This window comes from Oncorhynchus nerka, linkage group LG16 (genome assembly GCF_034236695.1).
Source record: "Oncorhynchus nerka isolate Pitt River linkage group LG16, Oner_Uvic_2.0, whole genome shotgun sequence".
Lineage (NCBI taxonomy): Eukaryota > Metazoa > Chordata > Actinopteri > Salmoniformes > Salmonidae > Oncorhynchus > Oncorhynchus nerka.
This window is the reverse complement of record NC_088411.1, coordinates 3064720-3076940: the sequence shown is the minus strand read 5'-3', so window position 1 is coordinate 3076940 and position 12221 is coordinate 3064720. Positions and strand designations below refer to the sequence as shown.

General features: G+C 42.0%; 1 protein-coding gene across 4 annotated transcripts in view; it reads right to left on the bottom strand.

The window, feature by feature from the left end:
• Nucleotides 1-11987, bottom strand: part of LOC115143919 (retinoic acid receptor alpha-like) — a 354975-nt gene extending 342988 nt beyond the window's left edge. For all 4 annotated transcript variants that reach the window (XM_065002359.1, XM_065002360.1, XM_029684389.2 and 1 more), the window contains exon 1: nucleotides 11746-11987. The gene's annotated coding sequence lies outside the window, so the exon portion shown is untranslated. The remainder of the gene's footprint in view (nucleotides 1-11745) is intronic.
• Nucleotides 11988-12221: the final 234 nt, after the last annotated feature.

Genomic DNA, 12221 nt, shown 5'->3' with positions numbered 1-12221 from the left:
TGAGAGCATCCTGTCGGGCTGTATCACGGAAGAGCAACTGCACCGCCCACAACCGTAAGGCTCTCCAGAGGGTAGTGCGGTCTGCCCAATGCATCACCTGGGCACACTGCCTGCCCTCCAGGACACCTACAGAACCCGATGTCACAAGAAGACCAAAAAGATCATCAAGGACGTCAACCACCCGAGCCACAGCCTGTTCACCCTGTTATCATCCAGAAGGAAAGGTCAGTACAGGTGCATCAAAGCTGGGACTAGCAGGTCACGCAACTCCGCACCTTAGAGGCTGCTGCCCTATACATAGAATCACTGATCCGTTTAATAATGTTTACATACGGCTTTACTCATATGTACATACAGTATTGTATTCAATGCCACCAACATCCATCATCCTAATATTCATACATTTCTTAATTCCATTATTTTACCTTTAGATGTGTGTCAGTATGTTTCCATCCACAGTTTGAGTCAAGTCATACCGTATAAATTTTAAAGTTTCAGTACGTATAAGTTTCAGTACAATTTCATTCAAATGCCGACAGATCATTTGTTAGTTCGACATAGTGGGATCTTTTTGTGTCGGTAAAATGAATTATGCGAGAAATGGTGGTGGATGTGCCTTTAAGGGCAAATATTGATTTAATTACCATCATATCAAAATAAACTTGAAGTCACGCGATGATATGGTGTGTGTGTTTCCTCCCACTACGACTCGTGAAACCATGCAGTTTATTAGGCGACAGATTAATAAGTTATGAACGTCACAAGATAGTGAAAGTGTACGGTGAGTATGATGCTCCTTCCCAATAACTAAGGGGTCTTATTTAGGCCTGACCCCATTTAGTCGACTGGTCGATTGTTTGGTCAATAGGCTGTTGGTCGACTCGGTTTCTTTAGTCAAGCAGTAAAAAAATTAAAGGTCATGGTGCAATAACAATATATTTTTTTTAAATTTAAAGTATCCGAGTCGTGCCTATCAGAGTGGACTAATCCATTGTGGAGGCAGTGGGGGTGGTACGGTCCAGCACTCAAAGTAAAACGTGCTACTGAAATGGTATATGGTGATATTATTTAAAAACAATGGTGCAATATTTTATAACAATTGCGCTCTCCCGCATTGGAAAGAGGTCGCTGTCTGCGGTTCTGAAACACATCAGTGCGCTGTTGAATTGGTACCTTTTTCTAGACCACATATCTATGCGCATAAAAGCAAAGTTAACCAGCAGATTGGGTGTTGAGGACAACGTAGCGGAGGCAGGAGATGAGAACAGACCTTGCCTTAAATGTCTAAGTGAGGAGAAGTATCCAACCTAATTAGGTCAATCAATAGCCTAACTTTAAAATATATTAAAGCCAGGCACATTTTATTTCACGATAAAGCAAAGCATTGCAACAAAAACAACAGTTAAACAAACACAATAGAAACATCTGTGTGCAAATGTAGAAGAGTAGGGAGTTAAGGCAATAAATAGGCCAGAGGCAAAAATAATTACAATTTAGCATTAATACTGGAGTGGTGCAAATGAGCAAGAGGATAAGTAACAATATGGGGATGAGGGAGTTGGGTGTGCTATTTACAGATTGGCTGTGTACAGGCACAGTGCTCTGACAGCTGATGCTTAAAGGTAGAGAGGGAGATAAGTCTCCAGCTTCAGAGATTTTTGCAATTCGTTCCAGTCATTGGCAGCAGAGAACTGGAAGGAAAGGCGGCCAAAGGAAGTGTTGGCTTTGGGGATGACCAGTGAAATATACCTGCTGGAGTGCAAACTACGGGTGGGTGTTGCTCACAGGTGACCAGTGAGCTGAGATAAGGCAGGGCTTTACCTAGCACAGACTATAGATGACCTGGAGCCAGTGGGTTTGGAGACGGATATGTAATGAGGGCCAGCCAACGAGAGCATAGAGGTCGCAGTGATGGGTAGTATATGGGGCTTTGGTGACAAAACGGACAGCACTGTGATAGCAAACTGGATGTAGTCTGAGTAGTGTTGGAGGCTATTTTGTAAATGACGTTGCCAAAGTCAAAGATCGGTAGGATAGTCAGTTTTACGAGGGTATGTTAGGCAGCATGAGTGAAGGAGGCTTTGTGGTGAAATAGGAAGCCGATTCTAGATTTAATTTTGGATTGGAGATGCGTAATGGGAGTCTGGAAGGAGAGTTTACACTAAGGGCAGCAATTGGTTGAAGAGCATGCACTTATTTTTACTAGCATTTAAAAGGAAGTTGGAGGCCACGGAAGGAGTGTTGTATGGCGTTGAAGCTCGTTTGGAGGTTTGTTAGCACAGTGTCCAAAGAAGGGCCAGGTGTATACAGAATGGTGTCGTCTGCGTAGGTGGATCAGAGAATCACCAGCAGCAAGAGCGACATCATTGATATATACAGAGAAAATAGTCGGCCCGAGCATTGAGCCCTGTGGCTCCCTCAGAGACTGACAGAGGTCCTCCGATTTGACACACGGAACTCTGAGAAATAGTTGGTGAACCAGGCGAGGCAGTCATTTGAGAAACCAAGGCTATGGAGTCTGCCTTGACCGTGGCTGAGGTGCACCTATGACCAGCTCGGAAAACAGATTGCACCGTGGAGAAGATACGGAATGGTCGGTGACCTATATGGATAAATCTTCCATATACATCTATAGGAATAAGACAGATCCTGCTTCTGTTGCCTGTTTCAGTGTGTTTAAATAGTATACTGATTCCATGAGCACCAAGCCTCACGCAATCAAAACTTGTGATTAACAATTGCAAAAAAATATATATAATAATCTTTGCTGTGCTAAAGCACTTACACTTTTTCAATATAAATACCAAAGGCTGTTCTAATTTATTTAGTTTGCACTGTTCCAAATTGTATAAAAAAGAAAAACGAATTTTCTTGAACTCTGTTATTTTTATAATAATAATGTCATGATCATCAGCAGGCTTAATATAGCAGCATTGTATAACCACCGAGCTGTGGGCCCATCTTGCTTAGTCTTAATACCGTAATTTACTTAAAACCTACAGTGCATTCGGAAAGTATTCAGACCCCTTCACCTTTAACACATTTTGTTACAGCCTTATTCTAAAATAGATTCAATAAACATTTTACTCAATCTACACACCATAATTAAAGCAAAAAACAGGTTCAGAAATGTTTGCTAATATATATATATATATTTTTTTTACTTAAGTATTACATAAGCATTCAGACCCTTTGCTATGAGACTCGAAAATGAGCTCCGGTGCATCCTGTTTCCATTGATCATCCTTAAAATGTTTCTACAACTTGAAATGTTTGCAAATGTATTAAAAATAGAAAACTGATTTTACATTTACATAAGTATGCAGACCCTTTATTCAGTACTTTGTTGAAGGTCCTTTGGCAGGGATTACAGCCTCGACTTTTCTTGGGTATGACCTCCCTGAACAAGGACCAAGCTTGTAGCGTCATACACAAGACACGAGGCTGTATTTACTGCCAAAAGTGCTTCAACAAAGTACTGAGTAAAGGTTCTGCATAGTTGTGTAAATGTAATATCACTTTTCAATTTTTAATACATTTGCTAACATTTCTACAAACCTGTTTTTGCTTTGTCATTATGGGGTAGTGTGTAGACTGATGAGAAACTATTTATACAATTTTAGAATAAGACTAACGTAACAAAATGTGGAAAAAGTCAAGGGGTCTGAATACTTTCTGAATGCACCCTATTTCAATACTTATATACAGTTGTGGCCAAAAGTTGAGAATTAATTTTCAACAGCAAGTTAACTAGCTAAATTGCCATACATGTTTAATGCTTTTCGACCTGTCCCCAAATTAATGTCATTGGTTCAGAGTTTGTTTTGATATTTTAACCTGTGTGTCGTAATCGCGTTTGATGTAGGGGGACAAAATTGATTTATGCACAATGGCGCACACGCACAGCCGGTTTGGGTTCCGTGTTAGCGTAAACAATAAGTTAACCATTTCATTTTGGAAACTGCATTCACAAATTAATGTGACTGTTTTTAGTCTTTGCTGTAATATAGGATTCACAATTTTTTTGTACGCTTATAATTGATTTAGTGTGGTTTACATTGCTCTAAAAGGTCAGAAAATAATGAGCAATCGGGGGGAGAAGAGCCTTAGTCAGGGAGGTGACCAAAACCTCAATGGTCACTGACAGAGCTAAAAAGTTATTCTGTGGAAATGGCAGAACCTTCCAGAAGGACAAGCATCTCTGCAGCTCTCCACCAATCAGGCCTTTATGGTAGAGTGGCCAGATGGATGCCCCGCAGTAAAAAAGGCACATTACAGCCCGCTAGGAGTTTACCAAATGGCACCTAAAGGGAGTCTTAAACCATGAAAAACAAGATTCTCTGGTGTGATGAAACCAAGCTTGAATCCTTTGGCCTGAACGCCAAGCGTCACGTCTGGAACAAACCTGGCACCATCCCTACGGTAAAACATGGTGGTGGCAGCATCATGCTGTGAAGATGTTTTTCAGCAGCAAGGACTGGGAGACTAGTCAGGATTGAGGCAAAGATGAACAGCGCAAAGTACAGAGAGATCCTTGATGAAAACCTGTTACAGAGTGCTCAGGACCTCAGACTGGGGCAAAGGGTCCCACGCTGTGCTTGTTCCTTACCTAATTTTTCTTGATCTCCAGTATTTTCTACAACTAGTCAAATTTATTCCATTCATCTGACTTCCCCTAACTCTCGAGCAACCAGTAAACAATTCCCGTTTCTAGTTTGTCACATCCTCTGCACCCATTTTGCTGTCGCGTGTGTTACGGTGTTCAGTTTGTTTTAACCTATTTATTGATGCGATTTTGATATGCTATTGGGAAAGTTCATGTGATGCATACATGTGTCAGAGAGAGCAAGGGTTGAGGCAATGTTTTTCCTAAACAAATCCGGGACTTCGGTAACAGAACGTTTCAGTCTGAAATGGCTGTAATCATGTTACAGCTTCAGCAACACGGACATCGCGATAAACCCTGTTGATGTTCTGTGATGGTCGCTGCAGCAAGGAGGAGTGACAGACAACGGGTGCTAGTCACTCAGTGTCATATTTTCTTTTCTTTTTTTTTTTTTAAACATCGCAGCAAGTCTAAGCTCGACCCAATCAAATCAATTGCTGGTCGGACTCCATGGGACTAGGGATAGCCCTAGTCTTATTCTGATGACATTATGATCGATGCTTGACTGACATTTGACAAATATTCTTGCTCTTATCAATAGACTAGCCTAACCGCACTGTATTTGCAAAATTTTGGGAGAGAGTGCAAATGTTTGTGACAAAGTATGGGTAGAGTTCAAAATGCAATGGAAAGTTTATGTACCAAATAAAAATCCAAAGCCAATGTACCAAAGTACATTATGTGCACCATGTCGTTATGCAATGATTTATCTGCAACAAGTCTGTCTGGTGGAAACCCAAATGGTGACAATTTGCATATTTTACTTTGAGGATTCTAGACTATTCAGGTGAAAATCTGTCGCCAATTGAATGGAAACCTAGCGAGTGACTGACGAGATGAAAACTACCAATGCGCTACCAAATTTCACAATTGCACCTTGTGGATTCTACATTTACAAATCTCAACAGTTAGCTGAAAGTCTGACAGAGTTCCCGCAGTGTGCCTATTTAGTATGGGTGGACTGCCACTGGTAATGAAGAGGCTTCACACATTTAAACTCAGTTTCTCAAAATTCCTGACATTTAATCCTAGTCAAAATTTAGGATCACCACTTTATTTTAAGAAATGTGAAATGCCATAATAATAGTAGAGAATTATTTACTTCAGCTTTTATTTCATCACATTCCCAGTGGGTCAGAAGATTACATGCACTCAATTAGTATTTGGTAGCATTGTCTATAAATTGTTTAACTTGGGTCAAACATTTCAGGTAGCCTTCCACAATAAATTGGGTGAATTTTGGCCCATTCCTCCTGACAGAGCTGGTGTAACTGAGTCAGGTTTGTAGAACTCCTTGCTCGCACACGCTTTTTCAGTTGTGCCCACACATTTTATACCATGATTGAGGTCAGGGCTTTGTGATGGCCACTCCAATACCTTGACTTTGTTGTCCTTAAGCCATTTTGCCACAACTTTGGAAGTATGCTTGGGGCCATTGACCATTTGCAACCAAGCTTTAACTTCCTGACTGATGTCTTGAGATGTTGCTTCAATATATCCACATAATGTCCCTTCCTCATGTTGCCATCTATTTTGTGAAGTGCACCAGTCCCTCCTGCAGCAAAGCACCCCCACAACATGATGCTGCCACCCCTGTGTTTCACGGTTGGGATGGTGTTATTCAGCTTGCAAGCATCCCCTTTTCCCTCCAAACATAACGATGGTCATTATGGCCAAACAGTTCTATTTTTGTTTCATCAGACCAGAGGACATTTATCCAGGAAGTACGATCTTTGTCCCTATGTGCAGTTGCAAACTGTAGTCTGGCTTTTTTAATGGCGGTTTTGGAGCAGTGGCTTCTTCCTTGCTGAGCAGCCTTTTAGGTTGTCGATATAGGGACTCGTTTTACTGTGGATATAGATACAGTGGGGCAAAAAAGTATTTAGTCAGCCACCAATTATGCAAGTTCTCCCACTTAAAAAGATGAGGCCTGTAATTTTCATCATAGGTACACTTCAACTATGACAGACAAAATGAGAAACAAAAAAATCACATTGTAGGATTTTTTTTATTTGCAAATTATGGTGGAAAATAAGTATTTGGTCACCTACAAACAAGCAAGATTTCTGGCTCTCACAGACCTGTCACTTCTTCTTTAAGAGGCTCCTCTGTCCTCCACTCGTTACCCGTATTAATGGCACCTGTTTGAACTTGATATCAGTATAAAAGACACCTGTCCACAACCTCAAACAGTCACACTCCAAACTTCACCATGGCCAAGACCAAAGACCTGTCAAAGGACACCAGAAACAAAATTGTAGACCTGCACCGGGCTGGGAAGACTGAATCTGCAATAGGTAAGCAGCTTGGTTTGAAGAAATCAACTGTGGGAGCAATTATTAGGAAATGGAAGACATACAAGACCACTGATAATCTCCCTCGATCTGGGGCTCCACTCAAGATCTCACCGCGTGGGGTCAAAATGATCACAAGAACGGTGAGCAAAAATCCCAGAACCACACAGGGGGACCTAGTGAATGACCTGCAGAGAGCTGGGACCAAAGTAAAAAAGCCTACCATCAGTAACACACTACGCCGCCAGGGACCAAAAACCTCCTTCCATCAGCAAGGACATTGAAGATGAAACGTGGCTGGGTCTTTCAGCATGACAATGACCCCAAACACACCGCCCGAGCAACGAAGTAGTGGTTTCGTAAGTATTTCAAGGTCCTGGAGAGGCCTAGCCCATCTCCAGATCTCAAGCACATAGAAAATATTTGGAGGGAGTTGAAAGTCTGTGTTGCCCAGCAACAGCCCCAAAACATCACTGCTCTAGAAGAGATCTGCATGGAGGAATGGGCCAAAATACCAGCAACAGTGTGTGAAAACCTTGTGAAGACTTACAGAAAACGCTTGACCTCTGTCATTGCCAACAAAGGGTATATAACAAAGTATTGAGATAAACTTTTGTTATTGACCAAATACTTATTTTCCACATTAATTAATAAAAAAAATCCTACAATGTGATTTTCTGGATTTTTTTTCTCAGTTTGTCTGTCATAGTTGACGTGTACCTATGATGAAAATTACAGCCCTCTCATCTTTTTAAGTGGGAGAACTTGCACAATTGGTGGCTGACTAAATACTTTTTTGCCCCACTATGTTTGAGGAACTTTAATTATGGGATTTCTGTTTTGAATTTGGCGCTCTGCAGTTTCACTGGCTGTTGACGAGGTGAGACGCTACCGTCCAACATACCCTAGAGAGGTTAACAAGAAATTTGTGGAGTGGTTGAAAAACGAGTTAATGACTCGTAAACTTCCGACTTCAACTGTATATTAGAATTGTAACTTGAGGTGAGGTGCCCTGCCACTAAGACTTAAATGAAGTGGAGTTATTCTACTACTCGAACCTAATTGCGCTCTCTCCCTCATGAACACGGGAGAGCTGTGCACGCTGACATGTAATGATTATTTAATACCATCAAAGCCATAAAGGGAGAAATAAAAGGAGTCAATATAAAAAGGGGAGTGGGTGACTTAACCCTTTCATCATGCACAGAGAGGACTAGGAGAGTAGGAAAACAGACAGACTGTATTGAGACAGAATCTGTATGTGTGAGCTGGCCTGTCAAACCCCCATCAGCCTGGCTGACTCGAGCTCCCATATCCCTACATCACAGGGGCTTTACTTCCCCAATCCACTCTTCACCCCTGCTAGTGGCTCCCACCCTCCTCCTCTCAGTCTTTCCCACACTCACCCCATTCCCAAAAGCAGCAGCTATGTCAGCAAGCACCTCAGCCAAAACGACTATAACATTGCAATTTATTTCTACTCATTCAGCAAGAGTGGCAATAGCAAAAAAACAACTTTCTTTCAACACAGAAACCAACATGTCTTTATGAAAAACAACTAAAGAGAGCCGGAGGACTGACACCACACTACTGCTCATTATAACAAACCCCAAATGTCTGACGTCTTTTTTTTCATAACAGGGATCCGAAGCCTCAGCTCTCGAAACTGTGGTTTCACTCAGATCTGAGCTCCTCGCTACTGAAATAAAACCCACACAACTCTGGCGTCTCGGCGAGCGAGTGGGTCGACCTGGTTGAGGTATTTACCATTTAGCGAGGGCCTTGTGACATCTCTGGGGTAACCTGCCATTGTGGGGGACCCATCTCATCTGTCACAACCTGATGAGTTTCTCCTGCAGTCTCAGCCTTGAGAGGCAGGCAAACACCGGTTAAACTGAAAACAAGGGACAGACAGGGCTGTTGTAAGGCTACTCACCACTATGGGCCTCTGCTAAGCGAACTTCAAATGTGTTGAGATTTCCTTTTTGGTATAATCTCTAAACCAAATTTAGAAGTACGCTCTTTCACTACAATCAGTGGTGCAAACATCTCTGCCTACCCCTGAACCACACCACATTGCTAGGAGTCTTGCTCCCCAGATCTTGTTAGACATGGGTGAGTTTGGAAGACAGACTATTTAGCCACAGTGTCATTTGAACTCCTTAAACAACATCTCTTTACCTTCAACAAGAATCTACAGATAGTAAAAGGCCAGTATTAGGAATAACACTGGGCATTTCCAAATACAAATCAGCGGCTCCGTGGGATACACATCTCATGTCCTGCAGTAAAGGTCTCCAAATGGGAACGCTCTCCCACCATCCTCCAATAACCCATCTCACTTCATCTGGCAAAAACAATTTGTTACAAATGTTACAAGAAAACAGAGAAAAAGTCAGCCCATGTGAAAAATAAATTGCCAGGAGCTTGAGTCACTATCATGCTTTTCAGAGCGAAGTCAAAGAAGGGGGGGGGGTCCTGTCCGACTTAAGATGTATGGAGAGGAGGCAAAGTGAGTGAGTGAGCCATCACCTCCATTGTGATGACACATTTACCGCCATGTGAAACCAAGTCGTGTGAGACTTCTAAGTCTAACAGGCATCGCTCACACAAGAAGGAAACCAACTTTCCGTAGAAGACAAGTCGCTCAAAAACACTCTGGACTTGAGAAAAAGCAGTTCACTCTTCTGCCTCTAATTATATCTGCATGCAAAATACTGTCCTTGGCTATACAATAGAGTTTTCTGCTATTCTAAAACACATTGTACAGTCTAACCCTCAAACCTAGAATAGACAACCAACCAAAAAGAACATGTCTGCACTAGCATAGACAGTATCTGCCACAAGAGAAGCTGATGAACACGTTGATTGGATGTGCCTGCAAGGCTGAAGTTGGGCTGGCTGGCTCCGCTCTCATGTGTGTCCATATGGCATACTGTAGCCTATCAGTTCAACAAACTCATAACATGGTGACCACATCTCAGATCCTGTTGCCCTTGAGGGGAGAAAGGCGAACCCAAGTACGATTGGATCGTTGACGGACACAGGGTACCAGACCAGTGTGTAGGTTAAATCCCTCACACGGGCCCATCATGAGTTGAGGACAAAACGTCTACGATTGAATCATTTTCAACAGACCTGAAGGAACAAAAGCCAAGGGCAGTTAATGTTACAGTACCTTTCAGGATTAGCCCACTATAGTGGGGCTCCTGAGTGGCGCAGCAGTCTAAGGAACTGCATCTCAGTGCTAGAGGCGTCACTACAGACCCTGGTTCAATTACACACTATCACACCCGGCTGTGATTGAGAGTCCCATAGGGCGGCGCACAATTAGCCCAGTGTAGTCCGGGTTAGGGTTTGGCCAGGGTAGGCAGTCATTGTAAATAAGAATTTAACTTGCCTAGTTAAATAAATAAAAAGTTCAATAGTGATAGTCATAACAGTTGTGAACGTACTGCTTGGTTAGGTTTGAACTGACTAGGGCATATCCAGCTATGGCTACGGCACAACATGCATCTGTGATTCACACCATGAGGAGAGGTGACAGGGTGGGAAAATCCTCAGACACACCAAATTTCCCCACTCGGCAACTAAGCCTCCAATGCATCTTGCGCTGAATGTCACGGGTTTTCTGTAGAAAAAGGGCACATACCTTTTTCACAACAAAAACACAGTAGTTTGTTGTGCACATTACACAGCCAGTCTTAGACACAGTAATGGAACAATCCATATGAATGCATTATTTGATAAGATATTTTATGGTGCATGATTGATTTAACAGAGTGATTAGAATACCTATTCATACAGAATCACAAAATGAAATATTATTACAGATCTTAATAAGAAACTTTATTTTTATGACTTAACACAATATATTTGCAAGAAATTGGTAACAATAAAAAAATATAAAAAAATCAGCAAAATTGAGATTGTGGCAACATGTACTGCCTGGTGTAATGTTAATAATCATGTGTCATAGGTATTATGACATTTTATTTGTCAGCTGCTCCTCTGAAGGTATTTTATCTTGAAAAAAAAACTGCACCAAATGTGAAAACAAATTGGGGGGGGGGGGGGGGGTTCTGTCAGTGTGGCTTACATTGCAGTCGTTTGCTGAAATAAAACCACTTGAACACACGGTTTTGGGAATAAATGTGCACACTATTTTGGGATTGATTTAACATCCATATTCCATTGTCTTGGCTCGCAATGAAGCAAGAATTGTGTGCAACAGAAACAACTATAGTGGTTTAGCAATCTGAGCAACACTCATAACATGGTAAACACAGTGAAAAGTTTACAAACTGGGTAACCTTGCTACAAGGATTGGCGATGTAAATATCGAGTCAACTGTCAAGCCTGTCAAAATGCGGTTAGCCAAATCGCTACTTATCGCTTGACGATGCTTACGTTTAGATTGTATTGCGTGGTCTATTTCATTCATGCGAAAATAATACGGCAAAATTGATAAAGAACTGTTTTGCTATCTAATTAGAGAAGCCAGCCGACGTGTTGATAGTGTAACCAGGGTCAATCACGAGATTCATAACGAAATCTCACATCCCGCCGAACTGACATGCATAACATAGAAATCTTATAACGTTCGTGCACGAAATAAACTGGCAATGTAAGACGCAACTGAAAATACGGTTGTCGTTGGGCTGAAGGAGTTCAAACTGTTCGTGACATTTGCCTGTCGGTTTATGTTAATTTTGAACTGGACCGCACACTGTCCAAATGTTGACAAGGTAAGCCACCTCAAATAACAAGTGTCACAACAAATACCTTGGACCTGTTGCCTTCTCCTCCTGGTTCCGTGGTTGGTGGAAGTTGCGCCTAGTATAATTGTTTTGATACTCCGAGGTTTTTGAGTGAAAAACATTTAGCAGTGGATAACAACCATTGTCGTGCCAAACTACCCTCCGGCAATTCGTCGATGAGAGGCGGTGAACGGATTTCAGTGAGCAGGGAAGTTGAGAAGAGCTTTCGCAGCGGAGCCATTGAAGTCACGTGCTCCGACAGTGAAAATCAACACCACCACTCTCTCTCCGCCCCTTCTTCATTTATGGGGTGGTCCGCTGTCCTGAAAAAGAGATACTTTAGGATTTTGGCCAGTTAAAAGCAGGGGGAAAAGTTACACTATATGTACAAAAGTATGTGGACACCTCTTCAAATTAGTGGATTCGGCTATTCCAGCCATACCCGTTGCTGACAGGTGTATAAAACGAGTTTACAGCCATGCAATCTCCATAGCAAAACAT